We start from the raw sequence: 13,864 nt of genomic DNA on the forward strand, positions 1-13,864 counted from the left end.
AATTTATTTGTATGGAAAAAATTCATTGAAATCAAATATGGTTTGAAGTCAAATGCCATTTACAGGCTATCAACCTATGTGTGTCCCAGTTTATGCATGTTTAAGATCAACCGATGTGGGTACCAGTTCTCGCATGTTTAAGATATGAAATATAATTTCTACCTCTCATGATTGTCTGGGGAATTTTTTATTTTTTGAGGTAGAGTTTTGCTCTTGTCACCCAGTGCAATGGTGCGATCTCAGCCCACTGCAACCTGTACCTCTCAGGTTCAAGCAATTCTCCTACCTCAGCCTCTCAAGTAGCTGGGATTACAGGTGTACACCATCACATCCAGCAAATTTTTGTAATTTTAGTAGAGACAGGGTTTCACCATGTCGGCCAGGCTGGTCTCAACTCCTGACCTCAGGTGAGCTGCCCACCTCAGCCTCCCAAAGTGCTGGGATTACAGGCGTGAGCCACCGCGCCTGGCCTGTCTGGAGAATTTAAGGGTGTAATGTCTGGTAAGGCACTTGCCAAAAATAGGATGACATTCAGTAAATGGTAGATCTTTTCCATCCCATTCCACATCTCACCCATTGTCCACCACCCCACCCAAACACACACACACACACACACACACACACACTTTACAAGTCTTACTCTGCAAAGCTTCACTGATACATCCCATGGAAAAATTAAACGAACCATTTTCAAGAAGAAATGCCCCACTGCACACAAGAAGACTGTAAAGGGCATTCCTGCTCCTAGGGAAGAAGAGCTGGTGACTGGAGACAGCAAAAGGACACCTTATTCCCCTGCCCTCCCCCTGTGCTGGCAGGATTAGAATTAGAAGAGGCCAGAGCACCCAAATCTGGCTAGGAATCTGCTGAGTGAAAGGCAGAGCCTGGTGAACTTGGCTGATTCTGAGGTCAAGGTTGCATATTCAAGCCCCATAAGGAAGATTTATCCTGGCAACAACCTCCCCCTGGCCCTGGCCTATTCATGGATGTTTCCCATTGCATGGAAGAGCTTTGTCAGGGGGTGGGGTAGAAAAGGCTAAACACAATCTGTTCCCATCTTCATAAAACTAATACTTTTTAAAAACACAAAACATTGTTCCTCCTGACAGTAGGGCCAGATGTCCTTTTCAAATATCAATACCTGGGAGAAGCTGCAAAGAAGCAGAGCTCTGGCGTATACAGGAGAATCACATGACTTAGGGAAAACATTCAGTTGCTATAACAAGTGTCAAAATAATAGTGGTTTAACATGGTAGTTTATTTCTCTCTCACATAAGAATTCAAGTATAAAAAATCCAAGGCAATAGGGCAGCTCTGCAAGATGAGGAACCCAGGTTCCTCCTAGCACACAACCCTGACTGCCTGGCATGAGGTTTCCATTTTGCAAACTAATATGGCTGCTGTAGCTCCACCATTACACACACGTCCCAGCCAGAAAGATTGGAAAGAGCAAGGAAGGAGCAAAGGCAAGGCACCACCCTTCCCTTCTGTTTAAAGGCACAATTAGAAAGTTGCACACATGACTTGGGCTCACGTCCCAGTAATTAGAACCTAGTAACAGAACACAGCCACCTAGCTGCAAGGGAAGCTGGGAAATGTAGTCTTTCTGTTGGGTGGCTGGTTGCTGAGCACAATTTAGGTGGTGGATTGGTTTCCTGGGGCTGCCATAACAAAGTTCCACAAACTGCATAGCTTAAAACAACAGAGATTTGTGCTCTCATGGTTCAAGAAGCCAGAAGTCTGAAATTAAGGTGTCAGCAGGGTTGGTTCCTTCAGGACTCTCTGAAGGAGAAACTGTCCCACATACCTCTTTCCTAGCTTCTGCTGGTGTCTGGCAATCCTTGGCACTCCTCGACTTGTGGCTGCATCATTACAGTCTCTGCCTCCTTTGCCATATGGCCTTTGTGTCTCTGTATCTAAATCTTCTCTTTTATCAAGACAACAGCCATTGGATTTAGGGCCCCACCCCCAATCTAGTATGATCTCATCTTAAATTTGATGACGTCTACAAAGTTCCTATTTCCAAATAAGGCCATATTTACAGGTACCAGGAGTTAAAACTTGAGCTTATCTTTGGAGAAGACACAATTCAACCCAACAGAGGGGCTTCATGCCAAAGGAAGAAGAGGAGAGTAGATACTGAAGAATGACAACCCCCTTGAAACGGGACCCCAGGGAGTCGTGCTGGAAGACAGTCACTGTGATGTCAGAATGCACACTCTGTTCCAGTTGCTTGCAAGTGAACCTGACTGACGTCTTCCTCTGCAGACACTTCATCTTCCAGGCACGTCACATGGCCTGTGTCTCCCAGGCTCATCCGTTCTGCTCCCATAGGTCCAGGTCTCAAAATGCCCTCCCATGCTCTTCCCCTCAGCCAACCCCTAAGGAAGAAGCTGCTCCCATAGGCTTTTCTCCTTGCCCCAGCCCACAGTGGCTGACAGCTGTCACCCTGGGCTTCCATTATGACTTTTATGAAACCTAGGCACTTGCCCTCATGGGCCCTTTTCCCTATGAACAATAACTAATCCTTATTAAAATTTTTGTTTAAATGTTTATATCATGCCGGGCCGGGTGTGGTGGTGTGCATCTGTAGTCCCAGCTACTCAGGAGGTTGAGCCCAGAAGTTCAAGTCCAGCCTGGGTAACATGACAAGACCTCCATCTCAAAACAGTTAAATAAATAAATGTTGTATTAAAAAGCATTTTATGATTGCACTTGGTATAAAGATGAATGTATTAATGCTATGCACAAAAACATTCTCTTCAACCTAAAAGATTTTTTCGTCATCATTTTAAGGAAACTAAAACATTTCCCCGGATCCTTAAAAGTATTATGGGCACTAGGCACTGCCCTGCCTGCTGAGCGGATAAGTCAGCTCTGCTGGAAAAGATGCTGAAAGGGACAACAGAAAAATTCCCAGCCACCAAATCTGACCACAGAGTGCTGAGTAGAGAGTGTGAGTGCCATCCACTACCTCTTCCACCCCCAAGAGGGAGGACACTTTATGTGCTCTTAATACAACTTGGGAATATGCAACAAGATCTCAAACAACCCACTGATAGGTCAGAAAAGACAGCCTCAGCGGGGTGTGGTGGCTCATGCCTGTAATCCCAACACTTTGGGAGGCTGAAGCGGGTGAATTGCCTGAGCTCAGGAGTGTGAGACCTCCCTGGGCAACATGGTGGAACCCCGTATCTACTAAAATAAAAATTAAAAAAAAAATTAGCCAGGCGTGGTGGCGTGCACCTGTAGTCCCAACTACTATGGAGGCTGAGGCACAAGAATCACTTGAGCCCGGAAGGTGGAGGTTGCAGTGAGTCAAGACGATGCCACTGCACTCCAGCCTGGGCTGCAGAGTGAGACTCCATCTCAAAAAAAAAAGGAAAGAAAAGAAAAGAGAAGAGAAGAGAAAAACGAAAAGGCAGCCTCCTCTCAGAGCTGTGAAATAAGCATCCTTCACCTTCCACCATTGTTATCAAACACAACACAAGTTAAAGAGTGGCCACCCATGCAACACAGTGGATAAAAAGCCTTTATTAAAGCATGTGAGAAACCTCCCATCCCTCAGCATCATGAACTGTTCAATCCTTTGCCACAAATCTGAACTATCCCAAAATATACTTAATCCCAAACTAGTCTTCCTTCTTATTTTATAACCCATGTAGATTTCAAAACTATTATTTTCTAATGTATTTAGTTTCAATTCACAAACTGGTTTGCAAGACATGTTCGCTAGGGTGATCAACTCATCTTGGTTGGCTCAGAACTTTCCTGGTCTTGGCCCTGTTGCATCCCAGAATACCTCTCGGTCCCAAGCAAACCAGGACAGTTGGCCAACCTATAATGATATCTAAGCTTCATCATCCTCTTCTGAATTGTATGTGTTTAGACCAACAAGACAAAAATCACCAAGAAATGTTTTAAAGTAGCAATTGTTGTTCTGGAAAGTTCAAGTATGGCCCAATGCAACAGCTCAGCAAGATGTACACAGGCACTCAATGTGGCCCAACCAGGTCCCCCTGGCTCTCCAGGCAATGTTGGCATGGGAAGGGGTGGCTATGAGTCATCTCCCTCTTTCCTGGGCTTCTCAGAATGGTCTCTTCCATAAATGTTTTAGATGAAGGAGGAGGATTTGGATTTCTGCCAAAGGAGAAAAAGGATTCCAACACTGGTTCCCAAACCACAGTGCACTTAGGAATAGCCTGAAGAACTTGTTAAAAATAGACAGGTCTGGGCTCTATCCCCAGAAAGTTTAGCTTTGGAGAGTCTGAGAAACACTCTTGTTAACAACTATCCTGGCTGATCTTGATGCATGTTATTGGTGGATGACACTTTTCAAAACTCTGGATTTGGGGCAAAGCTGTGAAAGTTGCTTCCTCTTCTGTCTGAAGTGAAGCAGGACCAGAGCTTACAAGAAAGGAAGGGATAACTGAATGCAGTAATAAAGAGGGAAGCACTTAGTGTCAGGGCTACTGTTATCTAAAAAGCACTTTCTTGTAAATCTTGAGATTGTTGGAATATCTTAGGCAAAGCATATCTGGGTTAATCAGGGTAGCTATGCTTTACATACACATACACACTGTGTGGTACATAGATCCATACAGCTGTAATGTAGACACAGATAAAGCATACACGAGATAGCAGCCATGAGGCTGATTAGTATATAACAGGCACTGGTAAGTGTTTATACATATATATATGTCATGGAGGTGTGTTTAATATACATAGTAACAAATCAGTAGTCCTGTTTTGACCGTGTTAAATCTGAGATGGCCATAAGATAGCCAAATGCAGGTGACAACAGGCAGTTGGATCTATGCACCTACAGCTCTGGGATTTGACCAGGGGTCAAATTAGGACTAGAGATGCAGATTTAAGGAGTTATTGGCATATAATCCCCAGGACATCAATAAAACAGAAGCCACAAGGCCTGAGGTTTTCATGCCAAGTCAAGGTCACAGGCCGTATGGCTTTACAACGTGAGCTAGGTTCACTAAATGAAACAAGAAACTAGTAGAGCTTAGGCTATCCATAAACAGGAACTAGAATGTCCTTCTTCATCAGCTCAGGGTACAGCTCAAAGGCCATGTGTAGGAGTCCTTTGCCTCTCAAGGTGAAAACCCTAATTCAAGTTAACCCTCAGTGCAGGAACCCATAGGCCCTAGGCTGAGGCAAGCACGGTTGCCCCATAGGCAGGCCTCCACAACACAAGACGTGAACAGGAAAACAATTTCCACAAACAACATTCCCAGGGGAAGGTGCACTCATGCCAAAATCACAAAATACATGAGGAAGTCCAAAACCAGAGCAAGCGACTTACAAACCCCACATCACCCCCATCCCTATCTCCAAAAAAGGAAGAAATCATATCTAAAGAGGTAGAGATAATAGAACAATCTGAAAGGGACTTTGAAATCAGCACAGTTGGAAACAGAAAATTTGGAGTCTTGAAAAAAAGCAGGATATGCTGAAATTAGTGTTTTGGAATGATTAGAGCAGCAATGACATGCAGAATTAAATGGAGAGGAGTGGGATTAGAAGCAGCAAGACCAGCCAGGAGGCTTCATGCAATCCACCTACAGGTAATACTTTCTCTCTCTCCTGAAGTCCTGTAAAATTTAACTGGCATATCTCTGATGGCCTTATGACCTCACCAACTTTATTTATTGTTTTATAGCTGCTTTCACATATATAAACCATATAAAAGAACTCATTAATAACTAAAATCAGAGCAGAACTGAAGGAAATAGAGACACAAAAAACCCTTCAAAAAATAAATGAATCCAGGAGCTGGTTTTTTGAAAGGATCAACAAAATTGATAGACCGCTAGCAAGATTAATCAAGAAAAAAAGAGAGAAGAATCAAATAGATGCAATAAAAAATGATAAAGGGGATATCACCACCGATCCCACAGAAATACAAACTACCATCAGAGAATACTACAAACACCTCTATGCAAATAAACTAGAAAATCTAGAAGAAATGGATAAATTCCTCAACACATACACCCTCCCAAGACTAAACCAGGAAGAAGTTGAATCTCTGAATAGACCAATAACAGGAGCTGAAATTGTGGCAATAATCAATAGCTTACCAACCAAAAAAAGTCCAGGACCAGATGGGTTCACAGCCGAATTCTACCAGAGGTACAAGGAGGAGCTGGTACCATTCCTTCTGAAACTATTCCAATCAATAGAAAAAGAGGGAATCCTCCCTAACTCATTTTATGAGGCCAGCATCATCCTGATACCAAAGCCTGGCAGAGACACAACAAAAAAAGAGAATTTTAGACCAATATCCTTGATGAACATTGATGCAAAAATCCTCAATAAAATACTGGCAAACAGAATCCAGCAGCACATCAAAAAGCTTATCCACCATGATCAAGTGGGCTTCATCCCTGGGATGCAAGGCTGGTTCAATATACGCAAATCAATAAATGTAATCCAGCATATAAACAGAACCAAAGACAAAAACCACATGATTATCTCAATAGATGCAGAAAAGGCCTTTGACAAAATTCAACAACCCTTCATGCTAAAAACTCTCAAGAAATTAGGAATTGATGGGACGTATCTCAAAATAATAAGAGCTATTTATGACAAACCCACAGCCAATATCATACTGAATGGGCAAAAACTGGAAGCATTCCCTTTGAAAACTGGCACAAGACAGGGATGCCCTCTCTCACCACTTCTATTCAACATAGTGTTGGAAGTTCTGGCCAGGGCAATTAGGCAGGAGAAGGAAATCAAGGGTATTCAATTAGGAAAAGAGGAAGTCAAATTGTCTCTGTTTGCAGATGACATGATAGTATATCTAGAAAACCCCATTGTCTCAGCCCAAAATCTCCTTAAGCTGATAAGCAACTTCAGCAAAGTCTCAGGATACAAAATCAATGTGCAAAAATCACAAGCATTCTTATACATCAATAACAGACAAACAGAGAGCCAAATCATGAGTGAACTCCCATTCACAATTGCTTCAAAGAGAATAAAATACCTAGGAATCCAACTTACAAGGGATGTGAAAGACCTCTTCACGGAGAACTACAAACCACTGCTCAAGGAAATAAAAGAGGATACAAACAAATGGAAGAACATTCCATGCTCATGGGTAGGAAGAATCAATATCATGAAAATGGCCATCCTTCCCAAGGTAATTTACAGATTCAATGCCATCCCCATCAAGCTACCAATGACTTTCTTCACAGAATTGGAAAAAACTACTTTAAAGTTCATATGGAACCAAAAAAGAGCCCGCATCGCCAAGTCAATCCTAAGCCAAAAGAACAAAGCTGGAGGCATCACACTACCTGACTTCAAACTATACTACAAGGCTACAGTAACCAAAACAGCATGGTACTGGTACCAAAACAGAGATATAGATCAATGGAACAGAACAGAGCCGTCAGAAATAATGCCACATATCTACAAGTATCTGATCTTTGACAAACCTGACAAAAACAAGAAATGGGGAAAGGATTCCCTATTTAATAAATGGTGCTGGGAAAACTGGCTAGCCATATGTAGAAAGCTGAAACTGGATCCCTTCCTTACACCTTATACAAAAATCAATTCAAGATGGATTAAAGACTTAAATGTTAGACCTAAAACCATTAAAACTCTAGAAGAAAACCTAGGCATTACCATTCAGGACATAGGCATGGGCAAGGACTTCATGTCTAAAACACCAAAAGCAATGGCAACAAAAGCAAAAATTGACAAATGGGATCTAATTAAACTCAAGAGCTTCTGCACAGCAAAGGAAACTACCATCAGAGTGAACAGGCAACCTACAAAATGGGAGAAAATTTTCGCAACCTACTCATCTGACAAAGGGCTAATATCCAGAATCTACAATGAACTCCAACAAATTTACAAGAAAAAAACAAACAACCCCATCAAAAAGTGGGCGAAGGACATGAACAGACACTTCTCAAAAGAAGACATTTATGCAGCCAAAAAACACATGAAAAAATGCTCACCATCACTGGCCATCAGAGAAATGCAAATCAAAACCACAATGAGATACCATCTCACACCAGTTAGAATGGCAATCATTAAAAAGTCAGGAAACAACAGGTGCTGGAGAGGATGTGGAGAAATAGGAACACTTTTACACTGTTGGTGGGACTGTAAACTAGTTCAACCCTTGTGGAAGTCAGTGTGGCGATTCCTCAGGGATCTAGAGCTAGAAATTCCATTCGACCCAGCCATCCCATTACTGGGTATATACCCAAAGGACTATAAATCATGCTGCTATAAAGACACATGCACACGTATGTTTATTGCGGCATTATTCACAATAGCAAAGACTTGGAACCAACCCAAATGTCCAACAATGATAGACTGGATTAAGAAAATGTGGCACATATACACCATGGAATACTATGCAGCCATAAAAAATGATGAGTTCACGTCCTTTGTAGGGACATGGATGAAATTGGAAATCATCATTCTCAGTAAACTATCGCAAGAACAAAAAACCAAACACCGCATATTCTCACTCATAGGTGGGAATTGAACAATGAGAACACATGGACACGGGAAGGGGAACATCACACTTCGGGGACTGTTGTGGGGTGGGGGGAGGGGGGAGGGATAGCATTGGGAGATATACCTAATGCTAGATGACGAGTTGGTGGGTGCAGCGCACCAGCATGGCACATGTATACATATGTAACTTACCTGCACATTGCGCACATGTACCATAAAACCTAAAGTATAATAATAATAATAATAAAAGAAAAAAAAAAAAAAAAAAAAAAAAAAAGAACTCATTGAACTCAATGTTCCTTGGAGTGGTGTGTTTGTGTAAATAGCAAGATAGTGCATGGATAGATGATGGGTGGATGGATGTATGGATGGATAGATAGATAGTAAATAGAGTATGGATAGATAGATATATGGATGGATGGATGGATAGAAAGATAGATAGATAGATAGATAGATAGATAGATAGATAGATAGATAGATAGATAGATCTTCCTGTATCCCCCACAGCACTTAACACAGTGTACTAGGCACGTGGAGATGTTTCATAAATGTTAAATAAATAACCAACAAATGAACAAGAGTCATGTAAGAAACTGATCAGAACCTCTAGCTTGAACTAAAGCACAAAACGAAACTGATGGCCCACCATTAACTGATCTCCCTAGGACTTAAGCAGCTCCCTAAACTGGCTGTCTTCTTCTTATCCCATGGGTACATCATCTATTAATGCATTTAAAAGTCAGCTAAATTCAATGACAGCTTTAAGCCCTGTAGCACTGATGAGAATCTTTTGCTATGTGTGGGTCTCCCTGGTGCAGATTGCTATATAACCTGTCTTCCTTTTCAAATTGATTGTCAGTCCATAAGCATTTGCCTATAGGTTACAGCAGGCCTTGACCTAAATCTGACTGCTGTATTCCTAATTAGGTAGAACCCTTCCCCTTCCCTCTTTAAGAAAAAAATCCCTAATGCAATGGCCAAGCCTTAGGAAACAGGAATAACTTAGTGACTTGCACAAGAACAAAAACCTGCCACACTGAATAGCAGAATAGCAAAGATTTCAGGACCCCCTGAGACGCCTAGAGTCATACTTATCTCCAAAGCATGATGACACTCATGATGATGACAATGACACAAAGCTGTCTTTTATTGAATATCTAATACTGCCAGGCATCATCCTAGGCATCTTCAAAACAATCTGGCATATAATCCTCACAAGAAACCAGTAAGGAAGGTACCAGCATGCTGACTTAGTCCGTTTTATATTGTTTATAACAGAACACCAAAAACTGAATAATTTATAAATAAAGGTAATTTATTTCTTAAACTCATGGAGGATGAGAAGTACAAGGTCAAGGTGGTACATCTGGTGAGGGCCTTCTTGCTGGTGGGAATTCTCTGTAGGGTCCTGAGGAGGCTGAGCATGCTAGCTCAGGTCTCTCTTCCTCTTCTTATAAAGCCACCAGCCTCACTTTCATGGTAACCCATTAATTCATTAATCCATGAATGGACTCCTCCATTCATGAAGGTAGAGCCTTCACGACTCGATCACCTCTTAAAGGCCCCACTTCTTACTAGTCCCTCATTGGGGATTAAATTTCAATGTGTGTTTTGGAGGTAACAAAGATTCAAACCATAGCACATGCCCATTTGGCAGATGAGAAAACTGGAGATGAAAGAAGTTAAGTAAATTGCGCATTGTAAAAATCTAGTAAGTGTCAAAGCCAGGATTCAAACCCAGGTCAGTCTGAATGCAGTTTGTGTTCTTTCCACTTCCCCACACTGCTTCCTCTGCCAATGGTCATGCGCCAGCAAAACAGCAAGTGGCACTCAGCCACTTTGAGTGATTGTCTCAAGGACTTCAGATGATAGACATGGGCTCTAGGGCTGGAATTGTTTCCCAGGAAACTATAAACACACACAGGCACCAGCTTGCTCTGTTTTGAGTCCAATCTTATCCATGGCTTGCAAGGGAAAGACTAACTCAACCAGGTCTTATCATGCTGCCTCCATTTCACTCTATGGAGAATGAACTGGTCCAGTCCAGTTCCTGATTTTTGTGTCCCCATTGCGAGACCAGCTACTTACCTCCATGGCCAAAACAACTGCAAACAAATAGCTCTGAAATGTTAATGGTCTTCTTGGGGGATACAGAACAAGGCATAATAGGGAAAGACTATTCATAGCACGTTCTAGTACCTACATCATTGAAATGTCCATTACCAGTGCAGTCCAAACTCATTGTACTGGCTTGCTTTTTAGGCTCAAATTAACCACAGAATTATCTGAAATGATTTCAAGAAGCTTAAGATAAATTATTTCCTTTAAAATGATTCTACAAACCATATGACCATCAGCAAGACAATGGGAGAAGTTGTGATCCATTCATACTGTGGAATATTATACAGTTGTAAAAGTAGATGAATTATAACTACTTGCAACAACATGGAGGAAGCTTAGAAACATAATGTTGGTTGAAAAACCAAATCCCAGAAATCTACATACAATATGTGGTAATTTTTAGAGGTGTTTGCAAATTTTTTGACACCCTACCATTCCAAAGATGGAGGCTAATTTCCCTTTTCTTAAATGTGGGCCAGATTTAGTGACTCATTTCTTTTTTTTTTTCTTTTTAATTTTTTGTAGAGACAAACTCTCACTAGGTTGGTCAGTCTGGTCTCAAACTATTGGACTCACATAATCCTCCCACCTCAGCCTCCCAAAGCATCAGAATTACAGGTGTGAGCCACCATACCTCGCGTAGTGACTTTTTTTTCCCCCAGACAGGGTTTCAGTCTGCTGCCCAGGCTGGAAGTGCTGTGACACAATCTCCTCTCACTACAACTTCCACTTCCCAGGTTCAAGCGATTCTCCTGCCTCAGCCTACCAAGTAGCTGGAACTACAGACACACGCAACCACGCCTGGCTAATTTTTGTATTTTTAGTAGAGACAGGGTTTCACCATGTTGGCCAGGTTGGTCTTGAACTCCTGGCCTCAAATGAACCCCTGCCTTGGCCTCCCAAAGTGCTCTTTAGCATGAACCATCACGCGGCCCTATTGAACATGGAAAAAGCGATGGTATGTTACTTCCATAACTAAATCAAAAAAAGATATTGCCACTTCTGCCTTACTGTTTTGTATCAGTTGTTCTAGAAAAGCCAATCACGACCAGATGCAGTAGCTCATGCATGCCTGTAATCCCAGCACTTTGTGAGACTGAGGCGGGCAGATCACTTGAACTCAGGAGTTTGAGACCAGCCTGGCCAACATGGCAAAACCCTGTCTCTACTAAAATACAAAAATTAGCCAGATGTGGTGGCAGGTGCCTGTAATCCCAGCTACTCAGGAGGCTGAGACAGGAGAATTGCTTGAACCCAAGAGGCAGAGGTTGCAGTGAGCTGAGATGCTACCACTGCACTCCAGCCTGGGTGACAGAGTGAGACACCCTCGAAGAAAGAAAGAAAAAGAGAGAGAGAAAGAGAGAGAGAAGGAAAGAAGGAAAGAATGAGAGAAAGAGAGAGAGAGAGAAGAGAAGCCAATCACTAGTCCTCAAGACCTTTAAGCAGCCTGCGGAGAGGCCCACATGGAGAAGAACTTGGTCTTCCTGCCAATATTTAGCAACAACTTGCCAGCCACATGAGTGTGCCATCTTAGAAGGAGATCCCCCATCCCTAGTCAAGCCTTCAGATGACTGTAGCCCCTGCCAACATCTTGACCTCAACCCCATGAAAAATCCCAAGCCAGAACCACTTCCAAGTTCATGATCCACAGCTAAGCCACTGCCAAGTTCATGATCCATGAAAAGTTGTAAGATCTATATTTATTGTCTGAGGCCACCAGATTTGGTGACAATTTGTGATACAGCAATACAAAACTAATAAACAATATGATACCATTTCTTTTATTTTTAAATATTTTTTTCTGCAGTTTGTAGCAATCATTTTTTATAAATATCAAGATCAAGAAATTGCTTATACAAACATGTACATGTGATAAACTATTTTTAAGTGTGGGAATATTAAACAACCATTCCACTGATAACAACTGTAATGTTTAGATTAAATACATAAAATAATTGTGCAAAAGCACCAGAGAGCAACAGAGTTTGGCAGGACTGCTGGGGCCGAGAGTACATAGATAAAGGAAGTGAGGTAAGCCATACATTTGGCTCTGATTTTTCCTTTATGTTACTTGCCATTTTATGATGTGGAGCAATAAAGGCTGAAGGCAGAGTATCAGAGAGGCTTGCAGAAATCTCATTAGGCTAGGGAGTCAGAGGTTGGAGTTCAATGCCCATCAAAGGGGAAGGAACTTGGAAAATACTTGAGGATTTTAGTTGAGATCGCTAAAGAACTGTGCCCCTAGAAGAGAGTTAAGCTCCAGAAGTAAGGAAGACTATCCTTAGGAATCTTGGAATATCCCCTAGGCACAGTTAGAGGTAGATGAACCCTAACAAAGCTCCTAGACCTATCCTCAATTGCATAAGCATGAAACTGAGAATACTCTATTTCCCTGCCATAAGAAAATTTAATAACCTTTGAAGGAAGATAGCTAGAGAATACAATTTTTCACACATGATGTCTAGATCTCAATTGGAAATTACTAGGCATGCCAAGAAATAGGATCAAATGACTAAAAACCAAGAGGGGAAAAACAATAGAAAAAAAAGTAATGCAGATATTGGAGTTATTAAACAGAGACTTTTAAATAACTATTATTAATATGTTCAAGGAAATAAAAGAAAGGACAGAGAATTTTACCAAAGAACTGGAGTCTGCTTGAAGAAAAAAAAAGGTCAGGCCAAGGCAGGTGGATCACGAGGTCAGGAGTTCGAGACCAGCCTGGCCAACATGGTGAAACCTCGTCTCTACTAAAGATACAAAAAATTAGCCAGGCGTGGTGGTGTATGCCTGTAATCCCAGCTACTTGGGAGGCTGAGGCAAGAGAATTGCTTAAACCTGGGAGGCAGAGGTTGCAGTGAGCCAAGATCGTGCCATTGAAATCCAGCTTGGGCGACAGGATTAGACTCTGTCTCAAAAAAAAAAAAAAAAAAAAAGTCAAATGAAAATCTTAGAATTAATAAAATAAAATTACTGAAATTAAAAATTGAATAGATGGGTTCGATAGCAAATTAGACATAGCCAAGACAAGATAGTAAAGAACAGAGACAAAAGAATGAAAAATGGGGGAAAAAACGTAATTGGCCAGCCACAGTGGCTCACACCTGTAATCCCAGCACTTTGGGAGGCCAAGGTGGGCAAATCCATTGAGGTCAAGAGTTTGAGACCACCCTGGCTAACATGGCAAAACCCTGTCTATACTAAAAATATAAAAATTAACTGGGCATGGTGGTGGGTACCTGTA

Source organism: Pongo pygmaeus, chromosome 7 (assembly GCF_028885625.2).
Source record: "Pongo pygmaeus isolate AG05252 chromosome 7, NHGRI_mPonPyg2-v2.0_pri, whole genome shotgun sequence".
Taxonomy (NCBI): domain Eukaryota; kingdom Metazoa; phylum Chordata; class Mammalia; order Primates; family Hominidae; genus Pongo; species Pongo pygmaeus.